The following is a 23,043-nucleotide window of genomic DNA, read 5'->3' as shown; positions in this document are numbered from 1 at the left end:
TGCCTCGCTGGAACCACAAAGGATGTATATAATAGCTCGACTTACTGAGGTAATCACTACCTTTCGCTCGGCGGATTGTGTTGCCAATATTTCATTCTTTATATCCTTAGAACGGCATTAACACGAACAGAATATTTTTCAAACTATTCAAACTTTACGTATTCGCACTTCTGAAATATCTTCTTAACCAGATTAAACAGAGTACATCTTTGTGTTTTTAACCTTCATAACAATTCAGGTTACATTTATTACCATGTCGATACATTATAGCACATTTATGCCTGCATGTACACGTTTCCTCGTGAAGCTTAAAAATCAAGAAAAATGTTTTTCTAGGTATGAAAACATTATCTGTCAACGGAAAAGAAGAAAAATGAGTAATGAACTTGGTGTGCAGGTGTCCTATAGATGTGTTAATTCACCGCTTTTGTCGAAAAATATTTGCTTTTATTTATAATTTGATATGCGTCATAGCAGCATATTGTAAGCCTATATAGGCCTTGTTATGTGTATTATACATGACGCTGGTAATGACAGATGGATCTACTAACAGCTCTAAATTAAAAAAAAAAACATGAAATGTATGATAATGATATATCCCTCACTATAAACCGACATAATGCATACCGGTATCAATAAAAGGAAAGACGCATCTGTAATATACATGTAGTTATGTCGCATGAAAGTGAAAATATTAATTCCCATGTGCACTGTTAACTTCAAATATAGCTCTATTTCATTTTAAATGCCTTTAATATTGCCCAACAGTCAGATGAAAACCAGGATTTATTTAATGAAACACCGTTATGTTTTAAATAGTAAATATGATATATATTATAAATTTGGCAAATGCGGTATGTTTTTCGTTATACGAAAGCGAGACGATAGTAAATGTTTTCTTTTTTAAATAGACATAAATAATAATTCATATAACGAAGTATACGGTATTTTAAATGTCTTCAGTAAGGGTGTTTTGAATACTGATCTCGTACAAAGACAAAATATTATAGTATGTTTTGAATTAATGAACGAGGACCAAATGTACATACCTCAATAAAGTTCTTGAGCGGAAATCTGGGCTCGCCATAATATAATACCATTTCTATCTTCTTATCTATAAACTCAAAAAATGTTTTGTAAAATAATATGATTTTATGCAAAATAGAGCCTTCTTTTACCTGTTCATAGAACAAGAGGCCCATTGGCCTTACCGGTCACCTGATATTTGATACATATTAGTTATATCATTCACTAGCCAAATGATGTCTTTTTGTTCATGAAATGGAAACATAAATCTAACAGGTCTACATACAAAGTTTCATTAAGCTTGGTGCATATTTACTCAAGTTATCGTGTTAACAAAGTTCAATATAATAGTTATTAATGCAAAGGGCAATAACTCCGTAATTTCCCCTTAAATCAAGCGGATTTCTTCACTGTTAACGGACGTCGCACGACCCACGGCGACGCACAAAAGGCTATCGCAATAGGTCATCATGACCTATGGTCAGCTAACCTTAATATACATAAATGCTTAGTAATTGTACCTCAGAAACGAAATGGGGGTATACTTAGTTTACGGTGTTTTGTCTGCTCGGATGTCTATCATTCGCAAACATACTTTAAAGTAACAAAACGGGTGTCTTAATGTACATGAATATTGTTAATTAAGTACAGAATGGATTATTGGTGGGCATATGTTGATTTTAGGAATGAATAATATTTCATTGGGTTTTCTTCATCAAATCAGCAAATTGGATTTAGTTGTTAGTGTGGTATTACTTAGCCCATGATATTCAGCTTGATTGTAATGCTAACTCAATTATAACTATACATAATATAATAGATTGGGGTCAAAAAAGTAATATCGACAGAATTTTCCAGATAACACCGGATCCCATCAGACGTACGTCAATATGAGACAAAGAAGTAATTCCAACCGTTTGGACAAACAAATTGTCAAATTTCGAGGCGATCTGCACCTTTATCAAGACACACAAAACTAAAACAATTACATAATATCATATTGTGTAATAGCAACGTAATACATTATTACTGTAAACCGCTAAACGTAGTAAAACAGATAAGAGTTGATCAACTGGCTTCACGGTTTTCGAGTAACTACGGAACACAATAGTAAGGCAATATTTATTTGAAATTTTCTTTCGGAAAGACGATAAAATTCGATAACTTGTAACATTACCGTTGCTATTGAAATTTCTTGACTCGACACTCGACGCCATTATGCAAAATCACAAATGGCGCGTTTATAGTTTTTAGACATAACCGTCAGAATAGCGAAGACAGTTACAACTGAATAGTTTCGGAATTAAAAACAATTTTGTAAAATATGTTTAACGTTGGGTCTATATTTTAATCATTTCGTTTCTTCATTATTGGCGATATCGGAAATCTCATTTTGTCAGCTGTGTTTTTGTTCACACTCCTATTCTATACGTTTTAATTACAATTTCAATATATATATATATATATATATATGCAATATATTGGTGCCCAATGCTAGTATTTAGTATATTGGTAACATGTTTTGCTAACTATTGATAGTTACCCCAATTAATTAACTTAACAGATTATATATATATATACACCATACTTGTGAAATGCAGTGTTAAGGAGTTGTCACCATGATTCATATAAGTTTACCAGATGATCACATCTACCGACGAGACAATACAATGTTCCGTTATCAAAGTTATAGATTTAATTTTGGTATTAAAAAAACTAGATGTTTCCTGCGAATTGCCTATTTTTGTTCTATTGTTATCATGGATTAGTGCATGTTGGTTGTTTTAAAAGTGTAACGGAAGTAGTTGAAATGGTGAAAATGTACATTTTTGTGTATTGTCTGTCGAACCCGACAAGAAATTGTACACAACTAACAAATAACCCCTTTTTAAACAGTTCATTCTTATGGAATTAAATGACAATTGATTAATTAATTTAGGATTTATTGATTAATGAGGCCTAACGTTCTTGATCAGTCGACAGAAATATAAAGTGGATGAGAGGAGAACTTTATTCAGACCCACACCCGAATGTACTTTCCTATCGCTTGTTTACTAGAGTTTGTAACCAATCTTATGTAACCACGTGGACACCGGTCAGGAGGTACCCAGCGGTGTGTAATGACCATCATTAGTCGAGTGATATCTTATATTCTAAATGACGTCATTACAGGAAATTACTAACCAGCGTGAAACTCGTATCTGTTCTGAAGTTGCAAATGAATGCCACAAGTTTTATCGATTGTTAGTGTTAGTCAGACCATATCTGGCTTCTTCTTGTCTTAAACATGTAGGTCTGTGTGTACATAACTCGCATACAACATTGAGGTATAAAGTGTTTGTGTAGTGTCGTGATTGTGTAATGTCCATGCAATGTAATTGATTTTTATTGACGTTATTATTACTTGTGATTTTAATGTGTTTTGTTTCTACTTTCTTATATCTCCACATCACCCGACCCGTGAGTTGTTGCCGTTTTTGTTAATAAACCAGAATACGTTATTAACTTGTTGTGATGTTGTTTATTGCATTTTATCAGCAGAAAGTGATAAAAGGTGTCTCCCTTATGAAAACAAAGCAAAAAACTTTCATTAGTTTTTTTCTTATATAAACTATAGTAAATTTGACTCCCTCTCCAGGGTAAAATATGAGATCCAAGGGCCATGAAATTCACAATTTGTGTAAAGGGCCTTAAAACCTTCTATGAAAAGTATTTGATTCCATCGAATCTGTGAATTCAGAAGAAAGATTTTTCCTGTAAAACAATAAACTAATTAATAATAAGGTTTATTATAAAATTCATTCAGCTTCATATTGTATCAAGCCGTTTTATCAGCAAAAGTGATACAAGGTCCCTCCTGTGTGCGTGATTAGAAAGGGGAACTTCTGGTAAATACCTTTCTAATTTCTTCATTATGTATTATTATACGAGATACGTATAATATATATAGACAATGATCGGGTTCCTCGCCCATTTAAACCCCGTGCCTGTCTCATTATACAGAAAAGAATGATTGTTTTAATTTTAAGATATTCCACATTACTGATCGCTAAGCAGTTGTACACAAACTGGTTGGCGAGGAAATCAAAACACGAAGAAATAAAGTAACACAAACAAGAGGAAGTTCAATTTCAAACAATTTTATTGACAAATGTCAAAGGAATTTGACTGCAGGCATTGTCTATATAGGTCCTCTCCCTACAGAGAGGTACAAGTTAAAAACATTCGTGAACAGTAACACAAAACAAATATGAAAAAGTATAAGGTGCAAGACTAGCGAACTCGCAGACAGCCACGTTACAAGGAGATGAAATCTGCGAAAGTGCTGTTACAGGTAGCAAGTAGAAGGAATATCAGAAGAAATAGTGAAACAAGAGGCCTTGATCACTGTCACCTGAGTGCTGCTACAGAAAGAGCATTGCAAAGTTGGTTAAAATCTGTGAAAAGTATTTACGAATTAGAATGAACTTTAAAGTTGAATCTCGTGTTTTAATTTTTTTTTTTGCTTTTAATTTTGATAGTTAGTGTATTTTGTTACCAAACCTTATGCTTAAAATTCCAGTTTGCTTTGCCAACGTTAAACAATAAAACCAAACTAGAAGTCAGTCAGTGTCAGTGATTTTATGAATTTCACTTTTTTTATCAATAAAGATTATTTGGTTCCATAAAACCTATGTATTCAGAAGAAGATTTTTTGAAATTTTATCCATTTTGATCCATTTTGGGGTCAGCCAGGACCAAAATGGATATGGTGTAAAAATGCTTTTTGAGGCTAATGATTCTAACCAAGTTTGACTCATTTCCTATTACAACTAAGCAAATAATGTTCATAAATGTGTTTTTCCTATATAAACTATAGTGAATTTGACCCCCTCCCTAGGGGAAAATCTGAGTTTCCAGGGCCATGAAATTCACAATTTTTGTAAAGGGCCTTAAAACCTTCCAATCTATGAAGAATATTTGGTTCCATCGAATCTGTGAATTCAGAAGAAGATTTTTGAAAAGTTAGCAAATTTGACCCCTTTTTTGCCCCGCCCCTCTGGCCCCTTAGGGTCGGCCATGACAAAAATGAATATGATGTTAAAATGTTTTCTCGGGCTAATAATTCCAACCCAGACTAATTTCCTGATAAACAATAGTTAACTTGACCCCCTCCCCAGGGGGAACATGAGAACCCAGGGTCATATAATTCACAATTTTTGTAAAGGACCTTAAGACCTTTCCATCTATGAAGAGTATTTGATTCTACCAGTTTCAGAATTTCAGAAGAAGATTTTTAAAATTTTAACCTATTTGACCCCTAAGGCCCTGGGAGTCAGTCATGGAAAATGTCTTAAAAGGATTCAATGGCAATTTCATAGGGATAATTCTGACAACATTTGGCTATTTTTCTATTATAAATGACCAAAAAATGCTCCAAAATGTGTTTTTACTGTATAAAGTATAGTCAACCTGAGACTCCAGGGTCATATAATTCACAATTTGTGTAGAGGGCCTTGAGACCTTTCTATCTATGAAGAGTATTTGATTCTACCACATCTGTGAGTCGAGAAGATTTTTGAAATTTTAGTCTATTTTATCCCTTTTGCTCCCCACAGCCCCCTGGGGGTGGGGGTCATATAGTTCACAATTTTGATTGGCCTTATGCCTTAAAAATTTCATATGAAATTGCTTCAACGGTTTTTAAGAAGAAGACGAAAATGTAAACTGTTTACGAACACATGACGGACGACGGACGACACACGACGACGGACAAAAGGCGATTAAATAGGTCTCTTGTGACTTCGTCTCAAATGACCTAAAAAATGTAAGATAAACATAACAATGTATGCACAATTAACAAAATTTTAATCACCTTGAGATATCTTTTATGTATATATTGTTAGGTCATCTGACCCGAAGGGTCAGGATGACCTATAGTCATCATGTTTCGTCCGTCGTCGTCCGCAGTGCGCCGTGCGCCGTGCGTTAACTTTTCACATTTGGAACTTCTTCTCAAGTTCTACCAGTGCCATTTAGCTGAAACTTACATGAAATGATCCTGACATGGTCCCGACAAAGTGTTGTTATTTTTCGTGTCGATCCGAAATCCATGATGGCCGCCACAGCCGCCATCTTGAAAACACATTTTGAACTTCTTCTCAAGTTCTACCAGTGCGATTTGGCTGAAACTTGCATGAAATGATCCTGACATGGTCCCGACAAAGTGTTGTTATTTTTCGGGTTGATCCAAAATCCAAGATGGCCGCCACAGCCGCCATCTTGAAAACACATTTTGAACTTCTCAAGTTCTACCGGTGCGATTTCGCTGAAACTTGCATGAAATGATCCTGACATGGTCCCGACAAAGTGTTGTTATTTTTCGGGTCGATCCGAAATCCAAGATGGCCGCCACAGCCGCCATCTTGAAAACACATTTTGAACTTCTTCTCAAGTTCTACCGGTGCGATTTGGCTGAAACTTGCATGAAATGATCCCGACATGGTCCCGACAAAGTGTTGTTATTTTTTGGGTCGATCTAAAATCCAAGATGGCCACCATAGCCGCCATCTTGAAATCACATTTTGAACTTCTTCTCAAGTTCCACCTGTGCGATTTGGCTGAAACTTGCATGAAATGATCCTGACATGGTCTCAACAAAGTATTGTTACATCTCTGGTTGATCCCAAATTGAAGAAGGCTACCATGACACTATATCTAATTAATTTCCTATATGTTAAGGCCCTTGGGCCTCTTGTTTGAAATAAAATTTGTTGAAAGAAATTGAAAATGATCCTGACATGGTCCTGACAAAGTGACACCATATATAATTAATTTTACTAATGCCAAGGTAGTCAGATGAACGTTAAGGCCCTTTGGGCCTCTTGTTTTTCAATAATATGGTAAACTGTAGTCGTAGTACCGCGGACAGTGATAAAATATTAGTGTCAGGAGAAAAAGATCTAGATAAATATATAAAATGGCGAATCGGACAACGTCCAAAGACGATTCCGCTCACCTTATCCATAAACGAATTTATTTTGGGATATTTCGTTGCGTATATTAGAAGATATTTGTTAGCTGGACTATGAAATGACGACAGAAACGTTGGAATACATTAAACATTCAATTAGACATATTATTATACCAACAACAGTCATTTCGAAGACACATACAAGCGATAAGTAGAGGAATCAGAGGAGTAGGGAGAAGTATCAACTATAACAAAATGCAGCATGTGTATAGATCAATTCATAATTTGAATTAAGGAATAATTTGATTCTGCTGAAAATCATTGACGTCATCACTCTTAAGATATTCACACGTGAAGAGGACACTATACAGGCACTGTGAAATGTTGCATACATTGTAAAACACGATGAGATTGGTCATGTAATGTCTCAGTTCTCAACAGATTTAACACTTTCTGTTTGAGCAATCAGAATCATAAAACAATATAATAACCCATTCCAGAACCAGAAAATATTGTCCAATTAATCAATTATACAATAAAAATTAGGAATAAATATATGATGCTAGTGTTCAAATGTTCCTCAAATATGACGGATAATGTCGTTTTGGCCATATGTTGAAAAATGTTAAGAAAATCGTTGCTAAGGTTACCCAGATCGTTCAGTTAATATATTTTTATTTTAAGTTAAAAGATTCATATGTTTACACGTACAAATTAGAGCTGAAAATGATTTAGCAGAACTGCCAGAAATCATTATATTTACATTTGCCGTGCATTGAAATGACTAGATACGGTCAGACCATGAAACAATTTACATTTATCAGTGTTATTAGTGATTGTGAAGTATCTCTGCACGTGGATTTTAATCTAAACATACATGAGAGAGGAACTTTTCACTGTATAATGTCTGTGTTGTAACTAAATTTTAAAAGGCATCATACATTTTTGTCTGACCTCTGGAATGATTTTTACAGCTTAATACATAAAACGGTTTTCAGTAGATTATATACAAAATGTAGCATATCAACGTTTTCGCCCAGTTATGACACATATTACTTAAACATACATTTGTAAAACATCTATCACAATATAGATTCAATATATGAATGAATAAACCTGATTTGTATAACAATAGGTAAACTTTCTATAACCTTATGGTAAACTTTCTATACCAGATATTAGTGATGACGAAAAACACCAGGGGACATAAGTCAGCATTTCAAACCAAATGGCACTTTTTGGCGTTTATATTCGCTCTAATTTCTCGGATTAATAAGCGGAACCTTTTCACAGGGGTTTAATGTCGCGTTGCACTAATTCTCCAAAAGGTAATATTCACAGATTCATATTTCTAATGGTGTCAATGTTAATGATATTTTCTTTGCAGTTATTTTGTTGAAGTTTAATTTCCTTTTGGATAGGGTGTACCTATCCCGACAGGAGTACGATAATGTAAGTTATTTCGCTAGTATTTTGATTTCACAGACTTCAGTAAAACCATAGCTAATGAAGCGAACATAAACGACTCACGAACTTTACACGCTATATTGGAGTCAGAGTAAAGTGTTAACATTTTCTCCGGTAAAGTCCAAATAAACAATGGATCAAATAGGTCAGCAAGGTAGAATTAACTTATATCACTCTCAGCATGAAGGATATATTAAAGGAAAATGCGACATAATCTGGTGAAATCAGATCTGAATTACAGATATATATATACAAATTACTTTTTCCGACAGCATTATAAAATCATTATACAGTTAATGCCTTTGACGGAAGAAGTGGTAATATTAGCCGAAGAAAAGTAATGAGGTAAACACGATGATTTTGGTCATTTAATGTCCCAGTTCTCAACAGATAATCCTTTCTGTTTGAGCAATTAGAATCACAAAACAGTATAATAACATACCAGAACCAGAATTATTTTCCAATTAATCAATTATACAATACAAATTAAGAATAAATCCTCAATGCTAGTGTTCAAAGGTTCCTCAAGGTAAACTTTCTATAACCTTATGTGTATAACAATAAGTAAACTTTCTATAACGATATGAGTATAACAATAAGTAAATTTTCTATAATCTTATGTGTATAACAATAAGCAAACTTTCTATAACGATATGAGTATAACAATAAGTTAATTTTCTATACCCTTATGTGTATAACAATGTGTAAAATTTCTATAACCTTATGTATAAAACAATAAGTACACTTTCTATAACCTTATGTGTATAACATTATGTAGACTTTCTATAACCTTATGTGTATAACAATGTATAAACTTTCTATAACCTTATGTGTATAACAATGTGTAAACTTTCTATAACCTTATGTGTATAGCATTATGTAAACTTTCTATAACCTTATGTGTATAACAATGTGTAAACTTTCTATAACCTTATGTGTATAACAATAAGTAAAATTTATATAACCTTATGTGTAAACGTTCTATGACCTTATGTGTAAACTTTGTATATCCTCTATGTGAAAACTTTCTAAAACCTCTATGTGTAAACTTTCTATATCCTCTATGTGAAAACTTTCTAAAACCTCTATGTGTAAACTTTCTATAACCTCTATGTGAAAACTTTCTAAAACCTCTATGTGTAAACTTTCTATAACCTCTATGTGTAAAATTTCTTTAACCTCTGTGTGTAAACTTTCTATAACCTCTATGTGAAAACTTTCTATAACCTCTTTGTGTAAAATTTCTATAACCTTATGTGTAAACTTTCTATAACCTCTATGTGTAAACTTTCTATAACCTTATGTGTAAACTTTCTATAACCTCTATGTGTAAACTTTCTATAACCTCTATGTGTAAACTTTCTATAACCTTATGTGTATAACAATGTATAAACTTTCTATAACCTTATGTGTATAACAATGTGTAAACTTTCTATAACCTTATGTGTATAACAATGTGTAAACTTTCTATAACCTTACGTGTATAACAATAAGTAAAATTTTTATAACCTTATGTGTAAACGTTCTATAACCTTATGTGTAAACTTTGTATATCCTCTATGTGAAAACTTTCTAAAACCTCTATGTATAAACTTTGTATATCCTCTATGTGAAAACTTTCTAAAACCTCTATGTGTAAACTTTCTATAACCTCTATGTGAAAACTTTCTAAAACCTCTATGTGTAAACTTTCTATAACCTCTATGTGTAAAATTTCTTTAATCTCTGTGTGTAAACTTTCTATAACCTCTATGTGAAAACTTTCTAAAACCTCTATGTGTAAACTTTCTATAACCTCTATGTGTAAAATTTCTATAACCTCTATGTGTAAATTTTCTATAACCTCTATGTGTAAACTTTCTATAACCTTATGTGTAAACTTTCTATAACCTCTATGTGTAAACTTTCTATAACCTCTATGTGTAAACTTTCTATAACCTCTATGTGTAAACTTTCTATAACCTTATGTGTAAACTTTCTATAACCTCTGTGTAAACTTTCTATAACCTCTATGTGTAAACTTTCTATAACCTTATGTGTAAACTTTCTATAACCTTATGTGTAAACTTTCTATAACCTCTATGTGTAAACTTTCTATAACCTCTATGTGTAAACTTTCTATAACCTTATGTTTAAACTTTCTATAACCTTATGTGTAAACTTTCTATACCAGACATTAAAGATGACAAATAACACAAAGATACATGTATCAGTATTTCAAACCATACTGCACTGTTTAGTTTTACATTCGTCCTATTTTCGTGGACTCATAAACGGAACCTTTTCACAGGGGTTTAATTTCGTGTTGCACTAATTCTTTCACAGGTGATATACACAGATTCAATTTATTTCTAACGGTGTCAATGTTAATGATATTTTCTTTGCAGTTATTTTGTTCAAGTTTAATTTCCAGAGAGCGTTGCCCTTTTGGTAAGGATAGGGTGTACCTATCCCGGCGATAGTATGATAATGTAACAACTATTTCGATAGTATTTTGATTTCGCAGACTTCAGTAAAACCATAGCTAATGTAGCGAAAATAAACGACTCGCAAACGTTACACGCTATATTGGAGTCAGAGTACAGTGTTAACATTTTCTCCAGTAAAGTCCAAATAAACAATGGATCTAATAGGTTAGGAAGGTAGAATTAACTTATATCACTCTCAGCATGAATGATATATTAAAGGAAAATGCGACATAATCTGGTGAAATCAGATCTGAACTACATATATACATATACAAATTACTGTTTCCGGCAGCCTTATTCAATTATTCATTATTCAGTTAATGTCTGACGGAAGTGGTAATATTAACCGAAGAAATGTAATGAGGTAATTATTTATTATGTTGTATAATTACACATATAATATAAGATTATTTAAGTAATAGTCTTTTATTTTGTTGAGGTTATAATGATAATGAAGCACGTGTAAATTATATAATCCAGGCGAAGCTGGGTTACATAAAATTTACACGGGCTCCATTATCATTATAACCTCGACAAAATAAAAATCTATTTCTTATATTTACAGTTTTTCACGTAAATGAATATTATTTATTCTCGCGACATTTGAATATTTTTTTATCAAAATGCCCATATTTTGTTCTCTCCCGTCATCGTCAACGAATTCGATTGAACAGCTGATTGGAATCGAGCCATTTATATGTTCCCACCAATGACCCCACGTTGCTACGCCAGCGACTAATCCCGTAAAATAAAATCGCCGCACGTGTTGTACTATCATTATGCACTGATAATGATAATACTAGAAAGCATGGTTATTGAGTCCATGTAAGTGCAAACTGTTAATATATTTGTTTTATTTTTTTGTAAAATAATTTGCGTTGACAATACCGTCGAATGTTAAGATGTATATGTAAATGTATATTTGTCACAACATACATTCAATAGGTGAATAAGCAAATGATGAGTTTTTCATTGACCGCAGTGTTAACGTTTTTAATGCATTATCAAACAATTAATAAAATTACTTATCGCGCACTATACACTGTAACTAAAGTATAGGTTCTCATATAACACTAGAAAGAAAATGATGGGGTCCTTAAGCTCAAACGCCACCCAGCGTAGTCTTTTTTTAATAATGTGCATTTTGCAAGAGCCGGGTTAATATCATGTAAGTGCCATATAATAAATCAGTTATCGACGAATTTACAGGTGGATACGGTGAGTTATCAAACCTCGAAAATGATATAATCCTCGGCCTCCGGCCTCGGGAAATATCACTTAGTCGGGTTAATAACTCACCGTACCCACTTGAAAATAGGTCGATAATTGTATATTATGTTATAGTTTCATATCCCACAGTATTGTCTACATGGGTTAGCGTGTGACGATAGTCTCGAACACACGTACTTTTAGACGAGAACGTCACATTGACACGAAGACAGGACATCCATAATAACGGTGACCAGACAGGGATAATGCAATAGTGAAATTTATATTTTGATTTATTGTTGTAATATTGCGGCTGATTCGGCTCGAGATAAACGCGTCTGAGATCAGCAGGACTGACTAGCGGTCCGGCCTCAGACTATTGCATAGCCACAACATACATTGTATTAAACAACTTTCAAAATATTAAGTTATTTGGAATATTATTGAAATAGTTCTAACATGATGCTTTGCCGATTCATTATACACAGAACATATCAGATACGAACATGGAAGGTATGCCGCCCATTTGCACCGTTTTTCGAAACTTAATTTTGTAATATAAAATATTGTTTACTTGGCTTTATAACAATATTGGTTTTTGCGTTTATCTTTCGGGAAACAAATTTTACGTCTGTTTATAGAAAGTAAGAGGATTCTACATTGATAAAGTATTCACGCGGACGACATTTCATTTTGATATGTAATCTAAAATGATGTCTACATGTACTTTAATCCGAGAGATTGATATTGAATATTTCACGTCCATATATGCAAATACAGAATGCTAGTTTAGTAATACTGAGTAACGGAATTGTTTTCATGAATTCAATAGACGACCGAAGATGATTATTGAGGACAGTGTGACATTGTGATTTGTTAGTGACTATGGACACCTAACCTTATGTATATGTTACAATCAGAATGTTGAGAAGTCGGGGGAGCGCAGTGCTCAGGGCTGACAATATGTAAGATCAAGACCAGCATCTGACTTTAGGTAGTTTTTTATGCTCGGAAGTCTTTGTTTCACTTCCTCCAGGATCGAATTATTACGTTCATTTACTATGTTAATAGGACGATAACAAACGTAAGGTAAAGATGATAAATATATTTATACAGATTTGGTATACCATTGACACTTAGATCGTAAAGGCGACTCAACTTGCTATTTCCTTTTCCTTTTTCGTCTCCTTCGACAGCGCCTCATTTTTTATTTGTGTTGATAAAGTTCAAATTAATATTGAGTAACGGAATTTGAAGAACAGAATCCGAGATTTCGAATAAAAATTCCACGTTTCTATGTAATGACTTCAAATTAGTCTGGTTACGCGAAACTTTAATTCTATATACCGTACTGTTTACATGTCGAAATTCCGAGAATAAACACCTTGACAACAATGCACTGTTCTGAGACTACTGCCGGATGATAATCAACAGATTTATGAAGTGTATAATGTCTCGAAATTAAAACAATGCAATAATAGTACACATTAGAATGCATAAACATAATAAAGAGGATTTACAAGGTTAATTACCTGTCTTTTGTTTCATTATTTTAACGTCCTATCAACAGCAAGTTTAATTACCAAAATTGTATTTAAATAGCTAAATTTCATTAGTAAGCTGCAGTTCTACGCAATAGAAATGTTAAATCATAAAAGTGAATTTCGATTTTATGTCATGATTTTTGTTACGCAAATCTGAATCTATAATATATTGAACTGTAAATGCTAATCCTAGAATGTCCGGACTGAGCTGGCCGAGCGTAAGAAGTCGGGAGATGAGAAGATGTACTAAATTAAACATCCTCCAGACAGATAATTGTACATCCATGGCTTCATAACAAAGTGACAGTAATCAATTGGAACAGCCTTGATCTTTCCTTCTAATACCGTCATCATTTTCACATTTTACTACAGTTAGTACAGACATGCTCAACATGATTTAATCCAATAGCAGATCTTATAAAAATATTGACCTTTTCCTTAGATCGTAACGCCAAGTGGCCATTGGATATATATCTCACTGCATGGGCTACTGACTAAGGTTGTGTTCATAAGTGAGCAATGGGATTTCTATCGTTTCTCGTTAATGTTTTGGGAAACCTCATGGTGATTAAATATCTAACTATACATATTATATTGATTTTTATATAATATATTTGATAAATTCATGACTTAGGAGGGCATATATCTTTCCATTCAACTATTTTATATTTAATTGTTTCATGTTGCGCGTTTGCCTCTGTCTAGTGTCTAATATTATAGTTTAGCTTTTTTAACAACACTAATGAATCAGGGAATGACGAAACATCTGTACGAGACAAATATCCATGTCAGGGGAGGTAACTCCTAAATTTGTGGCAAAATGGCGTAATTTCTCATAAAAAATATCAAGTTTTTTTTTATTATTTATTTCCTATTTCATTAATACAATACTTAAATATCTGTAACGAATGCATAATTCTTTTTTTTCGTCTTGTGCTATTATAATTTACGACATGCCGTGCATTGGTCCATGTACCCACGTACGCCGATGTCAGATCTGCATGTCTGTACGCTTATAGACGTAAACTTACATATCAGTCCACATACGAGTAAACAAACAAACATAGGTATGCCTTCGTTGTTAGTTTGAAAAATGGGGAAAGTTAGCTTAAAAGTTGGTTTCAAAAGTTAAAAACAACAGAATAGTCTTGAAACTGTTTGTTTGTTTGATTAATTAACATCCTATTAACAGCTATGGTCATGTAAGGACAGCTTCCCATGTATGCGGTGTGTTGTGTGTATGTTGTGCGAGGTGCATGTTTTGGGAGACTGCGGTATATTCATGTTGTGTCTTCTTGTATAGTGGAACTGTTGCCCTTTTTATAGTGCTATATATCACTGAAGCATGCCACCGAAGACACAAAGCAGCAACACACCCCACCCGGTCACATTATCCTGAAAACGGGCGAACCAGTCGTCCCACTATCTGTATGCTGAGCGCTAATCAGGAGCAAAAACTACCACTTTTATAGACGTTGGTGTGTCGCGGCCAGGGGACAGAAACCAGAGCCTTCCTCACAGAGGCGAACGCTCATCTCAAGGTCATTATAGATATCAGTCCACTCAATGTTGAATTTATGTCACTGCAACATACTCTTCCCATCATGATCGTAACAAGGATGTGGAGAAAATTTCTTTATTTAAAACCTTACAACAGGCATATCAAAACAGTTGGTTTCTTTGACACCGCCTCACTCACTTTTGGCGTTCAGTTAAGTGCTCGCCGCTATCAGGATGGATCTGGGTTCTCTCTCCTGGCCGAGACTCACCATAGTTTATGTAAGGTATAGTGTCTGCTCATGCCTAGTACTGGCCATAATGGGAGTGGGACGACTGGTTTGCACGTTTTAGATAGGGGTGTACCTGTTTGGTGTCTTCGGTAGCACGATTCAGTGATGTAGCACTATAAAAACGGTAATAGTTTCAAAAGATCAAAGAGATATTACACAAATATGCCACAGCCTTCCAAACAAACACAGGGACCTCAGGCACACAATACGCCACATATACAGGAGGCCGTTCTGTTCTCAAATGACCCAGGCTTCTAAAAGAACGGTAAATAACCCAACCAAAAGGTTGATTTATTTACTTCCTTTTATCTGCTAGGGTCATATAATGACGGCGTCTCTTGGATGGAATGTGTTTGTATGAATATCTGTATATTTTGGGAGACTGCAGTAGATTCGTAATGTGTTTTAAGGCGTGGCAGTGTCAATTTGTGCATCGTTCTGCGGTGCTGTTTTGGGAGGATTTAGATGTCTATTTTGGAAGGCTGCGATATTTTTGAGCTGTGTCTCCTTGTAAAAAAGGCACCGTTGCCTTTTTTTATAATGACGCCTGTCGTCGAAGACACCCAAGAAGCACATTTCAGCCGGACACATTATACTGAAAACAGCCAATTCAGTAGTCACACATCTTTTATGCTGAGCGCTCAGCAGAAGTAGGAATGACCAATTTATAGACTACCATGTATGGTGTGTAAGGGGACAGGACTCACCATTAGCCTTCTCACTTGGAGAAGGCTAATGGTGAGGTGGTATCAAGAGAGACGTAAGGAAGAAGAAAGCAAGCTAGAAAGAAGAGAAAAGATAAGATCCTAAATTTAGTCACCATTCACAACCATTCAATAGGGGAAGCAAGTACAATTCTTACGCTCCCTCATCATCTGCATGTCATGGTAATTAGGAAGAAGAGAAAAAAATAATATTTTACAATTTAGTTGCCTTTTATGATCATGCAATATGTACAAAAGGTCAATTTTTACGCCAATTCAACAGGACAATGTCATAAGAGCATAAGCATAACTTAACTAGAATTTGTATACAGCGTCCCCATGAGATTCGATACATAACGTAATAATCAATATCGAAGTTTCCGTTATTGTGCATGACGTCAGCCGGTATTAAACATGTTGAGGACACTACAACACATTAAAACGATAATGTAAAAAAATGGATATAGGTCACAAAGAACGAAAGGTTTAAGGACTTCTGCACCAGGCATCACAATATCACGTTGACCATTTAAACGCCTTTTTGAAAGGGTATAGTAAAACGCTCTTCATCTGAGTTTTTACTGTTAGTTAAAATGCAGAAAATTAGCCAGGATTTGTGTTTGTTTGAGTCATGTAAGGACGGCCTCCCATGTATGCGTTGTGTTGCGTGTATGTTGTGCGAGGTGCGTGTTTTGAGAAACTGCAGTATATTCATGTTTGTATGTTTGCTTGATTCATTAACGTCCTATTAACAGCTATGGTCATGTAAGGACGGCCTCCCATGTTTGCGGTGTGATGTGTGTATGTTGTGTGAGGTGCGTGTTTTGGGATACTGTGGTATGTTCGGGATGGGTCTTTTTGTATAGTGGAACTGTTGCCCTTTTTATAGTGCTATATCACTGAAGCATGCCGCCGAAGACACCAAGCAACACACACCACCCGGTCACATTATACTGACAACAGGCGAACCAGTCGTCCCACTCCCTGTATGCTGAGCGCCAAGCAGGAACTACCACTTTTATAGACTTTGGTGTGTCTCGACCAGGGGACAGAAACCAGAGCCTTCCTCACAGGGGCGAACGCTCAACTCAAGGCCAAAAGTGAGGCGGTGCCAAATGAGGCATTAGGAAAGATAAAGTCAGTTAGGAAGAAGAGAAAAGATAAGATCCTAAATTTAGTCGCCTTTTACGATCATGCAATAGGGGCAGCAGGTACAATTCGAACACCCTACCTGCTGGGCCACAGTTTATTCATGCTGTGTCTTCATGTATAGTGGAACTGGTGCCCTTCTTATAGTGGTATATCACTGAAGCATGCCGCCGAAGACGCCAAGCAACGCCGTACCCACCCGGTCACATTATACTGACAACGGGTGAACCAGTCATCCCACTACCTGTATGCTGAGTGCTAAGCAGGAGCAGAAACTACCATTTTATAGACTTTGGTGGGTCTCGGCCAGGGGACAAAACCCAGAGCCTTCCTCACAGGGGCGAACGCTTAACTCAAGGCCAAAAGTGAGGCGGTGCCAAGGGAGTCATTAGGAAAGATAAAGTCAGTTAGGAAAAAGAGAAAAAAGTAATATCCTAAATTTAGTCGCCATCTACGATCATGCAACATGGGCAGTAAGTACATTTCTAACGTCCTACCTGCCAGTTACCCAGGAGAGAATATATTTTGTAGGAGAAGTGTGTGATGTTTGTTATTGTCGGTGTAAAACAATGTTTTTATATAAAATATTGTAATGTAGTGGTACTGAAATATTTCCTTTGCGTCACTTCGACATCATTTACGAACACATTATTTAGTATTATTTTGTGAAAATATATCTTTATTTCGTTGAGGATGCGCAGACTTAATGCTGGATACAGAGCTACAATGCGGGTTATATTAGAGTTTCTGTTAAGAAAATATAAAATCATTAAATGGGTAATTACTGGCGTTAAATGAGAAAGCAATTTAGCTGAAGGTTTACGTATATCGTTGAACCTAATCGGGTTATCCTTATCCAAAATATCGACATTTAATTGAATAATTTACAAAATAACAATATGAAATTGCGGTATATTTTTGTTAAAAATGTTATCAAATACATGTTATCATAACATTTACTTTCATAAATATGGTCATTATAGATGCTGTTCATACTAGTAGTTCATACCTCGAAAAATCTTAATACAAAAAGAAAACATAGGCGGGCTCTTTCGGCTGAATACCCGGGAGATAGAGGTGTTGTAAATGTCTCTGCACTTAGGTAGAGCAATAAATTCTGATTCAAACTAATACATCGTCTGGAAATATAACTAATACCTGTCCCTATAAATCAGACTGCAGGCGTATCTATAAAACACCGGGCACAGAATCCGGAGTACACTTCTATTAAACTTATCTTCCAGACTATTTAAGGAAAACTTTCCAGCCAAAGTACATTCTCACTTTCCTGTGGATTGTGTAGAGGAAGTCAAACCCTGGACGTCCCGAGGGAATAATTTATCCCACAAAAGGTTTGTTCTCGCAAGCTTCCCATAAATGCTCAGTAATTTCTATTTTTGACATCTGTTGTCAACATGAGTCCCTATATTGGTGGAATTATCTTTATATTACAACCTTGACGTACATATTAAAGTATGTTTGTTAGTCCCCGCTTGCCTTGGGTCAATATGCCGTTATACACGAAGATTCGCTAAAATAGCCTTGTGTTTCATGTGAACACCAATGACAATGTTACAGATAATGGTTGGTATTAATCACCTTATTCAGGCCTTAATCAAGTTAGTTATCAAGGAAGCGTAGTTATAAATAAATCTTTGCTGAGGTCAAAACGTGATACGAACCTCACATCAAAGTCTACAATAATGGTAGTAACTGCTCCTGCTTAGCACTCATCAATTCAAATTGCTATACTGTCACAAGTGTGGTTTGTTATTAACCTGAAAAGCGATCAAGAATACCTTGGTGATTTCAACATATGCCTTCTTGTTTCGAATAAAGGGCATTAAATTAGAAATGTTTCATAACATGACTATCAGTAAAAAATCTCACAAGTTCTAGAAAGATGTAAATATCAATTAGAAAATTTAATGCGCGTTATCCAATTTAAAAAAGTTCCTGGATCAAAATGAATGATATAATATGACACTATTTCGCAAAACCATTAAATCAACAGACTATCTTCAACGGTTTGTTTGTTTGTTTGATTAATTAACGTCTTATTAACAGCTATGGTCATGTAAGGACGGCCTCCCATGTATGCAGTGTGTTGCGTGTATGTTGCGCGAGGTTCGTGTTTTGGGAGACTGCGGTATATTCGTGTTGTGTCTTCTTGTATAGTGGAACTGTTGCCATTTTTATAGTGCTATATCACTGAAGCATGCCGCCGAAGACACCAGGCAACACACCCCACCCGGTAACATTATACGGATCGAATCGGAATGTGGAGCACAATGTAAATAAAGAACTACTATCTTAGTGGGAGACAGTAAATGCAAATATATTGAAACGCAGACTAATTCTGATGATCACGGGAAATAATCTTTGTCTACAAAAGTGGATCTAAAACTAACGACGCTCAGCTTAGAAACTACTCAGTACACTAACAGTGTCTCACTTACCTATTGTTCTCATATGGTTCGGAACCTGCAAATTCACTGGAAAAAAAAGAGAAAAATATATCATGTGGAACAGAATTTAGAACAATAATACCGGGATATAAATTACTGAAATCATATTGACTCATAACAAAGATGCAACTGTAATCTTTCTGGACATACCATATCTGTTTACTGAGCATTGGAACTACAATAAAAGTCACCCTAGGAGCCAAGATTTCAAATACGTCGACTGTGACATCAATCACTCCATAGACAGCATACATTCAGAAACCAGACTCGACCTCAACACTGACTATCCAGCACCAAGATTATCGTAGCACATTATTAGTAGTAAACAAAAATCAAAGTCATCTACAAAAAAAATTGCACTGTATATCACCGAGCCCTTATTACAGATTTTCAAACAATCCATTGATGAACAACCATATGAAGACAACAAATGTCACAACTATCCATAAAAAGGCTAAAAAGTAATAATATAATAAAGGAATTACCGTCCTATATGTCTGACTTCTGTAACTTGTAAAGTGCTAGAGAAAATGATCAGATATCATCTAATGGATCACATGGAGTCAAACAATTATTTTAACGTCCTATTAACAGCCAGGGTCATATAAGGACGGCCTCCCATGTATGCAGAGTGAAGCGTGTGTGGAGTGCGTGGTGCGTGTTTTGGGAGACTGTGGTATGTTTGTGTTGTGTCTTCTTGTACAGTGGAGCTGTTGCCCTTTTTATAGTGCCATATCACTGAAGCATGCAGCCAAAGACACCAAACAACACACTCCACCCGGTCACATTATACTGACAACGGGCGAACTAGTCGTCCTACTCCATGTATGCTGAGCTCTAAGCAGAAGCAGAAACTACCATTATTATAGACTTTTGTGTGTCTCGGCTAGGGAACAGAACCTAGAGCCTTCCTCACATGGGCGAACGCTCAACTCAAGGCCAAAAGTTAGGCGGTGCGAATGGAGGCATTAGGAAACAAAGTCGGCTAGGAAAAAGAGAAAAGATAATATCCTTAATTTAGTCGCCTTTTACGAATATGCAATAGGGGCATCAGGTACAATTCTAACGCAAACAAGAACACGAGGTCACTACAAAAAACTCACCAATGAGTACAGCAGGCTGAATATCAGGAAATTCTCTTTCATCCAATTACACTTGGAACAATCTGACATAGGACGTGATTTCGTTTTACACACTGAATGAGTTCAAATCTAGACTTAACAATCTCTAGAAAAGAGAAAATAAAATTCTGCCCTGACTGCTACCACGGCGAACTGGAACCGGAAGACAATTATGGGATATGTCAGAGAGTCGTCAGCCTCGAATTTCAAAATGACCACGAGGACAGGTAAGATGGTTTTTATTTAATCTAACTACAATAACCTGTAATATTTGTAGCTAAAATATCGGCAAAAATCCGTCGAAAGCCGCCATTTTGTCGTGAGTGAATCAAATCCTGACGTTATGTCATTGTTTACGGACTTCAGGTCATGACGTCACAATGATTTCACAGCCAATGGAAATCGCTCCATGTTATGTATGTGATGTGTGATATATTCCCTTGTGTGGTCGACTGACGACCTCCTAACATCATCGTACGATGTATCAGGACGGAATCTGATTGAATGTCGGACCAGACCGGAACCTATAATGCCCATGACAGGCACAGGGCTGGCATCCCCCGCCAAACTCATAGTGACAAGGGCTAATTCTGTTGCCTGGCTTCTCTAGTCATCCAATACGCTCGGTACTATCTGTTTTGTCGTGTGTTATATCTAATTAGCACTGGACACATTTAAGTCCGAGGATTCCGGCACGTAAATACCACATTTAGTCACATCACCATTTAGTCAGGAGATTTTGTAGTATAGTATAGTCAGTTGACTTGCATATATTTCTGTCCAATGAAAAAAACACATATGTAGATATTCAATATTCTATCTGTTTATTTTCGTTTTCATTATCTTCTTAAAAGTAGTTTTTGTTTCCAACCGTTTGTAACAATTTAAAACTTTGAATATTCTTCTACCCTCTAAAAGATTTGTTTCTTTATTGTTAACAAAGGTACATGACATAACAAAGCAGACAATATAGTATATATGACTAATGATAATTAAATTACCCACAACGTATATTTGTACTGTAGCACAGACCTGATAATCATAGGTACGAGAGTGGGGAGTTTTAATCTCTAAAGATAAGTGTAAATAATCAGGTTTAGAATACCTTTGCAGATAATATACTGTACCTGTTACAGGGCTCGACAAACAGGCTTGTCCGATTGTAACACAATAAGTAACACAATAAAAAAAAAGGGGGGAAAACCCTTCCAAGTCTGTGGGGTTACCGATCGCAAAAGCTTGTTGATTACTACGTCGACCTTGACAGTGGATCACGTGGTCACTCTAACGCGTCACCGTGACGTAGATAAGGAAAGTGAAAGTAGAAAATACAGGCGAAAAGCGGTGATGTCGCTAGAAAAATTTGGGTTTTCAATCGGCGCAGATGCTAATGCAAAAAAAGCAGAAGACGTCGGAGAAGGAATTAAATAGAAAGAGAGAATATGAACAGGAGAAGAGAGAAAGAAAGTTTATTCCAGTATGGAAGGAAAAGTTTAATAACCTTATTGATGTTGAGGAGATCGACTCTGAAGAGTTCATGATTTGTGTCCTATGTATAAAACACTCGTTACTTGCCGACAAATCATAGTCTATGTTTATTGGAACAAATAAGTTTAGACTTGATACAATTACATCACATTTTAAGAGTAAATCGCATATTAAATGTCATGAAAGAAAAAACATTGAACGCAAAGCAGAACACGAACAATCGGCAACGGACAGTATCGGCACTTTGCCGGAAACAATTAAACGCCAAGATAAAAAAAACTAGACGAACAAATCAAAAGTCTCATGACAACAGCCTACAGTGTGTGTAAAAACGAGTGGCCATTTACTCATTACCCTGTTGCAGTTGAGTTACAGATCAATAGCCTCGACATGGGTGGAGGAATTTATAGGCATGATGTGGCTTGCGAAAGGTAAATTCATATTCTAAAGTGGATCGATTAAAGATAAATAAAAATAATAATATGAATTAATTTTATAATTCATGTTTTGACCCCTGTTTTATTCGGGAAAATCTCGTAAAGAAAAAAATATTATTTATTATCACCAGATTTGACTTCTTAAATCGGTTGTTTAAATATAATAATATTAATATTAGTATTAAAATGAAATATAAACATATATTATATATACATGCA

General features: G+C 35.3%; 1 long non-coding RNA gene across 1 annotated transcript; it reads right to left on the bottom strand.

The window, feature by feature from the left end:
- Positions 1-963: 963 nt before the first annotated feature.
- LOC138308347 (uncharacterized) lies at positions 964-22,158 on the bottom strand. The gene is made up of 3 exons (XR_011206118.1): positions 22,027-22,158; positions 19,770-19,805; positions 964-1,114 (listed from the first exon to the last, which is right to left on the bottom strand). It is a non-coding gene; the product is annotated as an uncharacterized lncRNA (long non-coding RNA).
- Positions 22,159-23,043: the final 885 nt, after the last annotated feature.

The sequence above is a fragment of the Argopecten irradians genome, chromosome 14 (assembly GCF_041381155.1).
Source record: "Argopecten irradians isolate NY chromosome 14, Ai_NY, whole genome shotgun sequence".
Lineage (NCBI taxonomy): Eukaryota > Metazoa > Mollusca > Bivalvia > Pectinida > Pectinidae > Argopecten > Argopecten irradians.
The sequence above is the reverse complement of the archived record's forward strand: the minus strand, read 5'-3'. Positions and strand labels throughout refer to the sequence as shown.